The sequence below is a fragment of the Lipophrys pholis genome (genome assembly GCF_963383615.2).
Source record: "Lipophrys pholis genome assembly, chromosome: 6".
Classification (NCBI taxonomy): domain Eukaryota; kingdom Metazoa; phylum Chordata; class Actinopteri; order Blenniiformes; family Blenniidae; genus Lipophrys; species Lipophrys pholis.
In genome coordinates this window covers 668,636-683,635 of record NC_137629.1, presented here as the reverse complement: position 1 = coordinate 683,635, position 15,000 = coordinate 668,636, and the positions used below count along the sequence as shown (strand labels likewise).

The 15,000-nt window shown below is 47.8% G+C and overlaps 1 protein-coding gene across 1 annotated transcript in view; it reads left to right on the top strand.

Moving 5' to 3' along the window:
• Nucleotides 1-15,000, top strand: part of afg2a (AFG2 AAA ATPase homolog A) — a gene marked incomplete at its 5' end in the record, with an annotated part of 94,684 nt that overhangs the window by 77,666 nt on the left and 2,018 nt on the right. The gene's annotated exons all lie outside the window — the stretch shown is intronic.

Sequence of the window (15,000 nt, the reverse complement as noted above, 5' to 3'; positions counted from 1 at the left end):
TGTGTGTGTGTGTGTGTGTGTGTGTGTGTGTGTGTGTGTGTGTGTGTGTGTGTGTGTTTGTGTGTGTGTGTGTGTGTGTGTGTGTGTGTGTGTGTGTGTGTGTGTGTGTGTGTGTGTGTGTGTGTGTGTGTGTGTGTGTGTGTGTGTGTGTGTGTGTGTCCTTCAGTCCATCAAACACTCCTCTGTGACGACTCGTCACATGAGGCTGATGGTCTCCAGCACAAGAAACAGCTTCTGTCCTCCACAGTGGAAAACAGCTTCTGTCCTCCACAGTGGAAAACAGCTTCTGTCCTCCACAGTGGAAAACAGCTTCTGTCCTCCACAGTGGAAAACAGCTTCTGTCCTCCACAGTGGAAAACAGCTTCTGTCCTCCACAGTGGAAAACAGCAGCAGGAAGTTTCTTTCTGAACTCTGAGCTTCGTCATGTTGACGTTTCCTGGTTGTTTTCTTCAATTTGAACGAGTTTGACCTGTGAACCTTCAGTGTTTCAGTCATGTGATCAGCCTGTGAACCTTCAGTGTTTCAGTCATGTGATCAACCTGTGAACCTTCAGCGTTTCAGTCATGTGACTCCTGCTGTACACAGGTACAGTTACCTTGGACAAGATAATCACTGGTTCATACCAGGAGTCATGTGATCTCTGATAAATGATGTTCTCTCATTAACATCACTGTGAGCATTGATATCAGCCCGAGCTGCGGTCCTGGTCACTATATCATCAAACTCCTGTTTACTGGAGGGTAATGCTGAACAAACTCCTGTTTACTGGAGGGTAATGCTGAACAAACTCCTGTTTACTGGAGGATAATGCTGAACAAACTCCTGTTTACTGGAGGGTAATGCTGAACAAACTCCTGTTTACTGGAGGGTAATGCTGAACAAACTCCTGGCAGTGAGCATTAGCATTAGCATGGATCCATATAAATGGTGATGCTTCACGTAAGAAAGAGCAATGGTTTGTGGATAGAGCATCTTCCTCCTCTAACATCCGATTATAGAGCAGCTTCCTCGTCTAACATCAGATTATAGAGCAGCGTCCTCCTCTAACATCCGATTATAGAGCAGCTTCCTCGTCTAACATCAGATTATAGAGCGCCGCCCCCCTCTAACATCAGATTATAGAGCACCTTGATCCTCTAACATCAGATTATAGAGCATCTGCCTCCTCTAACATCCAGATCATAGAGCATATCTCACCCTAACATCCAGGTTATAGAGCATCTTCCTCCTCTAACATCAGATTATAGAGCGTATTCCTCTTCTGACATCAGATTATAGAGCGTATTCCTCTTCTGACATCAGATTATAGAGCACCCCCTCTGACATCAGTTTATAGAGCGCCCTCCTCCTCTAACATCATATTATAGAGTGTCCTCCTCCTCTAACATCAGATTATAGAGCATCCTCCTCCTCTAACATCAGATTATAGAGCATCTTCCTCCTCTGACATCCGATTATAGAGTGCCTCCCTCCTCTAACATCAGATTATAGAGCATCTTCCTCCTCTAACCTCAGATTATAGAGCGTCTTCCTGCTCTATATATGTAACGTGTTGGTGTTTCAGTCTACATGGCGGCAGCATGTTTCTTCTCTTCCGTTGAGGCCAGTCGGAGGTTTCCTGTTCATGTCCTGAGGTCATCTCTCTGTGGCCCCGCCCACTTTCGCTCATGTCCTGAGGTCATCTCTCTGTGGCCCCGCCCACCTCCACCAGCGGGCGTACACCTGCAGCAGGAATGCAGGGAGGAACCAACCCCCTGCTATCAGGTGTTGTTTGACACCAGGGTTCTGCGGTGGAATGGAGGTTTGCTGGTTCTTCAGACGCAGGAAGAAGCAGAGCCGCCGTCCAGCTGATAACAGCAGAACCAGACCTGCGCCTCCTGGACCTGGATTATTTCTTACATTCCAACACTGAGATGAAATCAGATTAGATGAGACCCTGAAGTCAGCGAGGGGAAGTTTAGAAGAAAACAGGAAGCAGATAGAGGGGAAGGCTGCAGATAACTCAGTGTTTACCAGAGAGCAGCTCCAAGAGACAAATACAACCAATCAGCAAGTAAACAGACCAGAAGCTCCTTCATCTGCTGCTGCTGTCAGAGGCATAGAGTCGTTAGAGCGACCGCTCACGTTGGACATGAAGACGATGCTAGGGACTAATTAGTCACTAATTAAATCAATCCAATTAATTCTGTTTGTGGTTTTACATTTAAACTGAGTGAGAAAATAAAAGACTTTTAATTCAATAACAGCAGTAATAATGAAATAAAGAATTAAACATTATAGAGCTGTTCATCGTGTTGGAACCACTGGATTTATGTTGGGACACAGAACTGAAACAAACTGTGGTGTTTTGGTGATTTGGCTGCTCTATGGAGGCTGTTTCTCTGCCGGCAGCTCTATGGAGGCTGTTTCTCTGCCGGCTGCTCTATGGAGGCTGTTTCTCTGCTGGCTGCTCTATGGAGGCTGTTTCTCTGCCGGCAGCTCTATGGAGGCTGTTTCTCTGCCGGCTGCTCTATGGAGGCTGTTTCTAAACTGGTGTCTGCAGAGACAATGAAACTTGATGTTTTCACACATTCATCACTTCATAGCAGAATTCCATAGATGTAACTGGTCCTGTTCTTGTGATGGTGAATGTGTAACGGGTGAATGTAGAATGGAGGGATGGAGAATGGGGGGATGGAGAATGGGGGAATGTAGAATGGAGGGATGGAGAATGGGGGGATGGAGAATGGAGGAATGTAGAATGGGGGGATGGAGAATGGGGGGATGGAGAATGGGGGAATGTAGAATGGAGGGATGGAGAATGGAGGAATGTAGAATGGGGGGATGGAGAATGGAGGAATGTAGAATGGGGGATGGAGAATGGGGGGATGGAGAATGGGGGGATGTAGAATGGGGGATGTAGAATGGGGGAATGTAGAATGGTGGGATGGAGAATGGGGGGATGGAAAATGGAGGAATGTAGAATGGAGGATGGAGAATGGGGGGATGTAGAATGGGTGAATGGGGAATGTAGAATAGGGGATGGAGAATGGGGGATGGAGAATGGGGGGATTGGAGAATGGAGGGATGGAGAATGGGGGGATGGAGAATGGGGGATGGAGAATGGGGGGATGGGGAATGTAGAATGGGGGATGGAGAATGGGGGATGGAGAATGGGGAGATGGAGAATGGGGGATGGAGAATGGGGAGATGGAGAATGGGGGATGGAGAATGGGGAGATGGAGAATGGGGGGATGGAGAATGGGGGATGGAGAATGGGGGATGGAGAATGGGGGGATGGAGAATGGGGGGATGGAAAGCCTTTATAAGTGAAATCCATGTCACTGAGTGACGGAAGTTGCTGACTCGGCTCCTTCTTCACTGCAGAACATTTTACTGCTGCAGGAACCAGAAGACTTCGCTGCAACGCCATTCTAGGGATTTGAGTTTGGTTCTCAGGGAAAAGGGGAGGAGGAGGAGGAAGAGGAGGAGGAGGAAGAGGAGGAGGAGGAGGTCAGGGTCACTCAGGTTTTATGAGCTTGTTAAACTCACCTGTCTTCCTACCTGCCTGGAGTGACACCTGGTTTTTCAGCCCTAACCTTCCACTCACCCTCCAGCACCTTGAGCTGCACTGGGAGCAGGAAGCAGCTCATCGCTCCCGGAACAGCAGCAACACTTGATACTGTACTCAGCGCTCTGTTCCTCGGGGTGGTGGTGGGGGTGGGGGTGGTGACGGGGGTTTTGGGGGGGTTACCTGGAGAAAGGTGTGATGCTGCACTGCTTCTGATCAAGCCCCGACAGGAGCAGAGCTGCAGGAGTTTTAGCTCCCTGTCTCAGTGCTGGGTTGTGTTTCAGCCTCATTAAAAACCTGGAGTCCTTTCAAGGTCCTCATATATTAGATATATTTGATATATTAGATGTATTAGATATATTTGATATATTAGATGTATTCGATATATTTGATATATTAGATGTATTAGATATATTTGATATATTAGATGTATTCGATATATTTGATATATTAGATGTATTAGATATATTTGATATATTAGATGTATTCGATATATTTGATATATTAGATGTATTAGATATATTTGATATATTAGCTGGATTCGATATATTTGATATATTAGATGTATTCGATATATTTGATATATTAGATGTATTATATATTAGATGTATTTGATATATTAGATGTATTAGATATATTAGATGTATTAGATATATTAGATATATTTGATATATTAGATGTATTAGATATATTAGATATATTAGATGTATTAGATATATTAGATATATTTGATATATTAGATGTATTATATATTAGATGTATTATATATTAGATGTATTTGATATATTAGATATATTAGATATATTTGATATATTAGATATATTAGATATATTTGATATATTAGATATATTAGATATACTTGATGTATTAGATATTTTAGAGGTATTAGATATATTTGATATATTTGATATATTAGATATATTTGATATATTAGATATATTAGATATACTTGATGTATTAGATATTTTAGAGGTATTAGATATATTAGATATATTTCATATATTAGATATATTAGATGTATTAGATATTTTAGAGGTATTAGATATATTAGATATATTTCATATATTAGATATATTAGATATATTAGATGTATTAGATATTTTAGAGGTATTAGATATATTAGATATATTTCATATATTAGATATATTAGATATATTAGATGTATTAGATATTTTAGAGGTATTAGATATATTAGATATATTTGATATGTGTGTCTCAGTCGTTGGCTCACATCCATTCATATCTGCCACAGTTGTTTTCTTGCTTCTCACACTGGCAGGAATGTTTTCCATCGCAGGACGTTGGAATCAGAAGGATCATCACTGAGTCTGACGTCACTGCCAGGGTTAATATTTCCTCTGTTTCCTTGACAACCTGTGAGGGTTAATATTTCCTCTGTTTCCTTGACAACCTGTCAGGGTTAATATTTCCTCTGTTTCCTTGACAACCTGTCAGGGTTAATATTTCCTCTGTCCGATCAGAGGGTTCTGCTGCCTGGTCCAGTCTATCTTCAGTTGGATCCCAGGTTGTCCTGCCGGACCTCCTCAGTGATATAAAACAGAGACTGAGTGAAACAGAAGCTCCTCCTCTTGTCTGGAAATCCTTTCTTATAGTTTGTCAAACGGCCTTTTCCTGTTGTGGTGGGATTACATGACATGGAGCCAAAGAGCAGGAGTCCAGATAAAAGGTTTATATTGGATTGACAAACACAAGTCAGCTGACTGGGAGCGACACCGCCGCTCCATCACCCCCACCCAACTCACTCCGCTGAGCTGGGCTCAGAACTCTGACCCAGACTTCTCGTTGCTTCAGCGCCACAATAATCTCTAGTTAATCTGCTCAGAGTCTCTAAATTGAAGTGCCATTATTCCACCAGTGGATCTTCATCTAACAGAAGGTCCGTCGTGGAGTTCATCCAGGAACCAAACCACCGTCACAGTTTGAATCAACGCTTCAGTCATCAGTGGGTCTAAAATGACTCTGACATCTAGACCCCGCCCACACCACAACGCCGTTTCCTGTAACCATGGTTTCCATCCCATCGTCCACACAGCGCCGCGATTTAGGAGCCTGGAAACTGTTTTTTTTTAAATCGGGTTCCAGAGTAGAATAATTTCAAAACGGCGCCTCGACTTGATGAGACGTTAGCATTAGCTGAAAACGATGATGTCATGGCCTCGCTTCTCGACCTATAACCCCGCCTCCCTCCCCGTGACGTCACTGAACAACAGCAACATGGCGGACTGCCTGCTCCAGGTGGCGCTGCAGAAGCTGCTTGTTGCTTTAATAAAGACACATGGAGGACTTGTCCAATAGGAGGAGGAGCAAGAGGATTCTCCATCTTTTTCTGTGCTTGTGGTGTGTTTCTGTGACAGTTACAGCGCCCCTAAAGGCCTGGAATATGTACTGCAGGTTTACACGACAACGAATCCGAGTGTATCCGCAAAACTTTCTTCACCTTTGGGGGGTCCGTTTACACGACACCAGTTTGCGGATACACTGTGTCCACAAAGTTTTTAATCCGGCTCCCAAAGTGGAAAGATTCTTTCACAGTGCTAATCCCTAATCCCTCCTGCAGAGACTGATGGAGGCTACAGAGCCTGTTACTGCTCACCCCCCCCCCCCCCCCCCCCCCCCATCCAGTTGTAAACAAACATGTCGGCCGCGTAGTAGTACGACCCGTAGTGGTACGACCCGTAGTGGTACGACCCTTAGTGGTACGACCCGTAGTGGTACGACCCTTAGTGGTACGACCCGTAGTGGTACGACCCTTAGTGGTACGACACATAGTGGTACGACCCATAGTAATCCGACCCGTAGTGGTACGACCCATAGTGGTACGACCAGTAGTGGTATGACCCGTAGGGGTACGACAAGAAGTGGTACGACCCGTAGTGGTACGACCAGTAGTGGTACAACCAGTAGTGGTAGGACCCGTAGTGGTACGACACATAGTGGTACGACCAGTAGTGGTACGACCCATAGTGGTACGACCAGTAGTAGTACGACCGATAGTGGTACGACCAGTAGTGGTATGACCCGTAGTGGTACGACCCGTAGTGGTACGACCAGTAGTGGTACGACCCGTAGTGGTACGACAAGAAGTGGTACGACCCGTAGCGGTACGACCCGTAGCGGTACGACCCGTAGCGGTACGACCCGTAGCGGTACGACCCGTAGTGGTACGACCCGCGGTCCATATTCTAGTTTTATGGTCCAGATCAGTAGTTTAATAGTTGAGACTCTCCCTGATATCATCCGGTTCCTCATCAGTCCACTAGGATGTCAGGTTCTCTCCATTTTCTTCACCTTTATAGTGTTTTGTTCTCTGCACACGTCTGTGTAGTTTCATAACAAAATCAAGCAACAGCGCCCTCCAGTGGCCCGGCAGACTAACTACATCGTTGTCTCTGTGTCCCTGCTGCAGTGGAAACACTCAGATTAGGTGTTGTCACGTGAAACGTTGTCGTGGAAACAGGGCCCGAGTCTTTAACTGCACAGTGGGTGTAATCACACACACACACACACACACACACACACACACACACACACACCACAGGGAGTCAAACCTGATTGCAGGAAGACAAATGGTTTCCTCTTCACACCTGTGGAGGTCGACGCTCTTCCTCCTCCGGTTCTCTGACGGATTTATGGCCCTGAGTTTGTTGTTGCAGGTTTTTATCACCGAGACACGACATGTTTCAGTCACACTGCAGGAAGCTGATCACTCGTCAATACATCTCAGTGTGACGTCATCATCAAATAACCACAACGCCTGACGGGAGTCTGCTTCAGCCGCAGCCTCCTGATATTGTCCCAAATCAAACATGGCGGCCTCGGCAGTGGCGTGACTCCCAGTCCGTGTCTAGAAACCTCCTGTGAACACATGAACTACAAAGACCACACTGAGGGAAACATTACAAATAATCCTCTAAAGTAATGAGTTACTTTACCAAGTAACTAATGCAGTGAAAGTGACTCCAGTACTCTTTGGAGGAGTAACTGTAATTATTTACCAGTCTTCAGTAACTTGTTATCAACACACACACACACACACATAAGGTTCTAGACTGTGGGAGTTCTAGATGGAGGTTCTAGATACGGTCATCCACGGCTCACACTCCAATGCTGGTTCTCATTATGTGTCACCCCCCTCCCCTGTAACGGGACCTGGTTTCTCATGGCCCGGCGGTCAGGCCTGTTTCTCTTGGCGACTCCAGTCGCTGCAGAACTTCCTCTTTGCCTTGTTGGGATGAAACGTTTAATCCTGCTGGAGAGTTCGGGCTCTGCACCCCGACACGGTTTGATTCATGGATTATTTCATTTCCTGGCGCAGCTCGTCTCTGGTGAACGACCCGAGGCTGAAGCTGGGATTTTGTTCATCGTGTCCCTGACAGGGATTATAGTCTTTGTTGGGAGATTCCAGTGACACAAACCTTTAAACTGCTCCGGAAATGTTCCCATTGCCTGCAGTTCATCAGTTCACCACTAGGGGCTGAAGCTTTGGGATTCCATCATAAAGTCTGTCACATCAGAGACTTTTAATCAGTTTGGCTTGTTAGCGAACAAACAGTCTGTTTCATCAGACGACTGCCAGCTGAAGAAATGTCATTATTAATCTTCTCACTCTAATCTGAGCTGCAGCAGCCGGCTGGAGCCGAGCGCTCACCATCAAACCTCCCATCAGGTTAGGGTGAGGGTGAGGGTGAGGCTGAGGGTTAGGGTGAGGGTGAGGGTGGTTAGGGTGAGGGTTAGAGTGGTTAGGGTGAGGGTTAGAGTGAAGGTGAGGGTGAGGGTTAGAGTGGTTAGGGTGAGGGTTAGGATGAGGCTGAGGGTGGTTAGGGTGAGGGTTAGGGTGAGGGTGAGGGTTAGGGTGAGGGTTAGAGTGAGGGTGAGGGTGAGGGTTAGGGTGGTTTGGGTGAGGGTGAGGATGAGGATGAGGCTGAGGGTGGTTAGGGTGAGGGTTAGAGTGAGGGTGAGGGTTAGGGTGGTGAGGGTGAGGATGAGGCTGAGGGTGGTTAGGGTGAGGGTGAGGGTTAGAGTGAGGGTGAGGGTTAGGGTGGTTAGGGTGAGGATGAGGCTGAGGGTGGTTAGGGTGAGGGTTAGGGTGAGGGTTAGGGTGAGGGTTAGGGTGGTTAGGGTGAGGGTTAGGGTGAGGGTTAGGGTGAGGGTGAGGATGAGGCTGAGGGTGGTTAGGGTGAGGGTTAGGGTGAGGGTTAGGGTGAGGGTTAGAGTGAAGGTGAGGGTGAGGGTTAGGGTGGTTAGGGTGAGGGTGAGGATGAGGCTGAGGGTGGTTAGGGTGAGGGTTAGAGTGAGGGTGAGGGTTAGGGTGGTTAGGGTGAGGGTGAGGATGAGGCTGAGGGTGGTTAGGGTGAGGGTTAGAGTGAGGGTGAGGGTTAGGGTGAGGGTGGGGGTGAGGGTTAGAGTGAGGGTTAGGGTGGGGGTGAGGGTTAGGGTGGTTAGGGTGAGGATGAGGCTGAGGGTGGTTAGGGTGAGGGTTAGAGTGAGGGTTAGGGTGGGGGTGAGGGTTAGAGTGAGGGTTAGGGTTAGAGTGAAGGTGAGGGTGAGGGTGAGGGTTAGGGTTAGAGTGAAGGTGAGGGTGAGGATGAGGCTGAGGGTTAGGGTGAGGGTTAGAGTGAGGGTGAGGGTGGGGGTGGGAGTGAGGGTTAGAGTGAGGGTGAGGGTTAGGGTGGGGGTGAGGGTGAGGGTGAGGGTGGGGGTGAGGGTGAGGGTTGTCACCAACATGCAGGTCTTGACTGGAACTGAAAGGCTTTCAGAAAACATTCTGCTGCTGACACATTTCACTTTAGTGTTTTAGTCCACGAGAAGTTGACTGAAAAGGAACTTTGGATTTGAGCTGTAATCCCAGTTGGTGTTGTTGATTAACTTTCGTCCTGTGAAGCGGCGCCACCTACAGGCTGTCAAGTCACGATGACAGGAGACGGTGGAAATAGAAGATGTGTTTCGGCCAGCAGCGACTGCTGGAGGAGAAACCTTTGTTAAGCAAATCAGTTTGGCCGATGCAACTCTCAGAATCCAGACGTTTACTTTGTGTTGGGACCGTAGGTATGTCTGTGTTCAGTGTGTGTTCGGTCTGTGTTCAGTGTGTGTTCGGTCTGTGTTCAGTGTGTGTTCGGTCTGTGTTCAGTGTGTGTTCAGTCTGTGTTCGGTCTGTGTTCAGTGTGTGTTCGGTCTGTGTTCAGTCTGTGTTCAGTCTGTGTTCGGTCTGTGTTCGGTCTGTGTTCAGTGTGTGTTCGGTCTGTGTTCAGTGTGTGTTCGGTCTGTGTTCAGTGTGTGTTCGGTCTGTGTTCAGTGTGTTCAGTCTGTGTTCAGTGTGTGTTCGGTCTGTGTTCGGTCTGTGTTCAGTCTGTGTTCGGTCTGTGGTCAGTCTGTGTTCAGTGTGTGTTCGGTCTGTGTTCGGTCTGTGTTCAGTCTGTGTTCAGTCTGTGTTCGGTCTGTGTTCAGTTTGTGTTCGGTCTGTGTTCAGTGTGTGTTCGGTCTGTGTTCGGTCTGTGTTCAGTGTGTGTTCGGTCTGTGTTCTGTGTGTGTTCAGTCTGTGTTCTGTGTGTGTTCAGTCTGTGTTCAGTTTGTGTTCGGTCTGTGTTCAGTGTGTGTTCAGTCTGTGTTCGGTCTGTGTTCAGTTTGTGTTCAGTGTGTGTTCGGTCTGTGTTCGGTCTGTGTTCGGTCTGTGTTCAGTGTGTGTTCGGTCTGTGTTCAGTCTGTGTTCAGTCTGTGTTTAGTGTGTGTTCGGTCTGTGTTCAGTCTGTGTTCAGTGTGTGTTCGGTTTGTGTTCAGTCTGTGTTCAGTGTGTGTTCAGTCTGTGTTCAGTGTGTGTTCGGTCTGTGTTCAGTGTGTGTTCAGTCTGTGTTCAGTGTGTGTTCAGTCTGTGTTCAGTGTGTGTTCGGTCTGTGTTCTGTGTGTGTTCAGTCTGTGTTCAGTTTGTGTTCGGTCTGTGTTCAGTGTGTGTTCGGTCTGTGTTCAGTTTGTGTTCAGTGTGTGTTCGGTCTGTGTTCAGTCTGTGTTCAGTCTGTGTTCGGTCTGTGTTCAGTGTGTGTTCGGTCTGTGTTCAGTGTGTGTTCGATCTGTGTTCAGTTTGTGTTCGGCCTGTTTTCAGTGTGTGTTCAGTCTGTGTTCGGTCTGTGTTCAGTGTGTGTTCAGTCTGTGTTCGGTCTGTGTTCAGTGTGTGTTCGGTCTGTGTTCAGTGTGTGTTCGGTCTGTGTTCAGTTTGTGTTCGGCCTGTGTTCGGTGTGTGTTCAGTCTGTGTTCAGTTTGTGTTCGGTCTGTGTTCAGTGTGTGTTCAGTCTGTGTTCGGTCTGTGTTCAGTGTGTGTTCAGTGTGTGTTCAGTCTGTGTTCGGTCTGTGTTCAGTGTGTGTTCGGTCTGTGTTCAGTGTGTGTTCGGTCTGTGTTCAGTTTGTGTTCGGTCTGTGTTCAGTGTGTGTTCAGTCTGTGTTCAGTCTGTGTTCAGTCTGTGTTCAGTCTGTGTTCAGTCTGTGTTCAGTCTGTGTTCAGTGTGTGTTCAGTGTGTGTTCAGTCTGTGTTCAGTGTGTGTTCCGTCTGTGTTCGGTGTGTGTTCGATCTGTGTTCAGTCTGTGTTCAGTCTGTGTTCAGTCTGTGTTCGGTGTGTGTTCAGTCTGTGTTCAGTTTGTGTTCAGTGTGTGTTCAGTCTGTGTTCAGTCTGTGTTCAGTCTGTGTTCGATCTGTGTTCAGTCTTTGTTCAGTGTGTGTTCAGTCTGTGTTCAGTGTGTGTTCAGTCTGTGTTCTGCTGAACTTTCTTCTCTTTGGCTCCGTTTCTACGACCCCGGTGTTCTGATCCACTGCATCGGGAAGTTTTTAACGATTCTTTCTCGGAGTGAGCCCCCCTGCAGAGACTGATGGTGTGTGTGTGTGTGTGTGTGTGTGTGTGTGTGTGTGTGTGTGTGTGTGTGTGTGTGTGTGTGTGTGTGTGTGTGTGTGTGTGTGTGCTGGAGGCATGGTGAAGTGGGGCTGGGGGGCTTGCTCCTGTAAATGTGGCCATTTGTGCGCTGTGGGTGGGGGATGTGGGTGATGGGGGCGGGGTGGGGGTGTGGCGGGGTGGGGGGGTTGGGGGGTGGCGGGGTGGGGGGGTTAGGGGGTGGTGGGGGGTGGGGGGGGTTTGGGGGGGTGGCCTCCTGCAGACACAGGCTGGATTGATAGTAAACACACTCCAGTCCAGTGGATCTGCTGCCGGTCGGTTAACAAGCCCGTCATTAACGTCTGATCCTCACTGAGACTCTTTGTTCAACCAGGAAGTGAAAAGTCCAGCAGACACTTGGACCTGAGGAGGTGGGGGGTGCTGCCAGTAGGCGTCTGTCTCACCTCCACCTTCTCCACCTCCTCCACCTCCTGCTGGGAAACACTACAGACTATGGTTGTTGCACTAAGAGGCATGTGAAGGTTTATAAAGAGAAGTTAGTTCCTCCAATGTGTCTGTGTTGGAGAACTTGTCCTTCTACTTGTACTTGTAACAGAATGTGATGGAAACATGAGTTCTGTGTTGAACATCAGCTGAGTCTTTTCCCTCAGATTCTCTCCAGGATTCCTGTTTCTGTTGCTGTTTGGTGTCGATGCCGGCTCTGGAAACTTCTCACTTCCTGTCATGTTCCACTTTTAAAAAGTGTTAATTTGGCTCTGCTCTTATTCACATTCTGGATCTTCTTCCCATCATTACTCTGAAATCCTGATTTCCTCACTGAGGTTCTGTCGTGTTTTACAAACACGACAGAACCTCATAAGCAGGATCAGTCAGCCGGTCGTCCTTCACTTCCTGTCACCTTTCACTCCAGGCAGTTTCACTCCAGGCAGTTTCACTCCAGGTTGTTTCACTCCAGGTTGTTTCACTCCAGGCTGTGTCACTCCAGGTTGTTTCACTCCAGGTTGTTTCACTCCAGGTTGTATCACTCCAGGCTGTGTCACTCCAGGTTGTTTCACTCCAGGCTGTTTCACTCCAGGTTGTTTCACTCCAGGTTGTTTCACTCCAGGCTGTTTCACTCCAGACTGTTTCACTCCAGGTTGTTTCACTCCAGGTTGTATCACTCCAGGCTGTGTCACTCCAGGTTGTTTCACTCCAGACTGTTTCACTCCAGGTTGTTTCACTCCAGGTTGTATCACTCCAGGCTGTGTCACTCCAGGTTGTTTCACTCCAGACTGTTTCACTCCAGACTGTTTCACTCCAGGTTGTTTCACTCCAGGCTGTTTAACTCCAGGTTGTTTCACTCCAGGTTGTTTCACTCCAGGTTGTTTCACTCCAGGCTGTTTCACTCCAGGCTGTTTCACTCCAGACTGTTTCACTCCAGGTTGTATCACTCCAGGCTGTGTCACTCCAGGTTGTTTCACTCCAGGCTGTTTCACTCCAGACTGTTTCACTCCAGGTTGTTTCACTCCAGGTTGTATCACTCCAGGCTGTGTCACTCCAGGTTGTTTCACTCCAGGCTGTTTCACTCCAGACTGTTTCACTCCAGGTTGTTTCACTCCAGGCTGTTTAACTCCAGGTTGTTTCACTCCAGGTTGTTTCACTCCAGGCTGTTTCACTCCAGGTTGTTTCACTCCAGGTTGTTTCACTCCAGGCTGTTTCACTCCAGGCTGTTTCACTCCAGGTTGTTTCACTCCAGGTTGTTTCACTCCAGGCTGTTTCACTCCAGGTTGTTTCACTCCAGGCTGTTTCACTCCAGACTGTTTCACTCCAGGTTGTTTCACTCCAGGCTGTTTCACTCCAGGTTGTTTCACTCCAGGTTGTTTAACTCCAGGTTGTTTCACTCCAGGTTGTTTCACTCCAGGTTGCATCACTCCAGGTTGTTTCACTCCAGGTTGTTTCACTCCAGGTTGCATCACTCCAGGTTGTTTCACTCCAGGTTGCATCACTCCAGGTTGTTTCACTCCAGGTTGTTTCACTCCAGGTTGCATCACTCCAGGTTGTTTCACTCCAGGTTGCATAACTCCAGGTTGTTTCACTCCAGGTTGCATCACTCCAGGTTGTTTCACTCCAGGTTGTTTCACTCCAGGTTGCATCACTCCAGGTTGTTTCACTCCAGGTTGTTTCACTCCAGGTTGCATCACTCCAGGTTGTTTCACTCCAGGTTGTTTCACTCCAGGCTGTTTCACTCCAGGTTGCATCACTCCAGGTTGTTTCACTCCAGGTTGTTTCACTCCAGGCTGTTTCACTCCAGGTTGCATCACTCCAGGTTGTTTCACTCCAGGTTGTTTCACTCCAGGTTGTTTCACTCCAGGCCTCACTTCCTGGTCCAATCTATTAGACGGCTGACCGTTCTCATCACACTAAATGTCCTGAGAAATGTTCCAGTAATATCAGCACTCTGCTGCGGAACTGAACTGACCTGAACTCGGTCAATCTCTCATCTGAGGTCACCTCAGGTCATCCGAGGTCATCTGGGGTCATCCGAGGTCACCTGAGGTCATCTGAGGTTATCCGAGGTCACCTCAGGTCATCTGAGGTCACCTGAGGTCATCCGAGGTCATCTGGGGTCACCTGACGTCATCTGAGGTCATCTGGGGTCACCTGAGGTCATCTGAGGTTATCCGAGGTCACCTCAGGTCATCTGAGGTCACCTGAGGTCATCCGAGGTCATCTGGGGTCACCTGACGTCACCTGAGGTCATCTGGGGTCACCTGAGGTCATCTGGGGTCACCTGAGGTCATCCGAGGTCATCCAAGGTCACCTCAGGTCATCTGGGGTCACCTGAGGTCACCTGAGGTCATCCGAGGTCATCTGGGGTCACCTGACGTCACCTGAGGTCATCTGGGGTCACCTGAGGTCACCTGGGGTCACCTGAGGTCACCTGAGGTCACCTGGGCTCCCTGCAGCTCTGCTACACAATCTGATTTGATGCGAATCTAAAATGTTGTTTGAAGCAAGGTGGCGCTGCAGCTGATCACCGTGTCTCCAATGTAGAGCTAGATCTAATAGATATGTACCTCTAATATCTAGTGTCGCTGCATGTCAATGGAAGTGTACGTGAGGTCCAACATGGTTTAATATTTTAAGAGCAAATCAAGAATATCAGTTTTCTTTCTTTCTCGTTGGTTTTTTGGTCGTTTGGTTCTGCGGTGGACAGAACGTCCTGAATCCTCATGAAGGTAAACCAGAAAGAAAAACCTTTAAAGCTACGGTTCTTTAGTCAACAGAATTTAATCTCCTGCAACATTTATTCTTCATTTCCACATAAACCTGAATAGCAAATGTCAAACTTGAGTGTTTTGTGTTTCCATGGAGACGGCGTGTTGTCATGTTCACCAGTCACATGACGAGGACCATCGATTCACTGGGCTGGGGAGCCCAACCTGCGCTCTGCAGGTTCTGCAGGTTCTAGGCTGTGTGGACGGTGAATGGAGAACTGTTCTGCAGTTCTTCCTGATCTGCCTGCGATGTTCTGCTGCGATGTTCTGCTGCAGATGTTCTGCTGCAGATGTTCTGCTG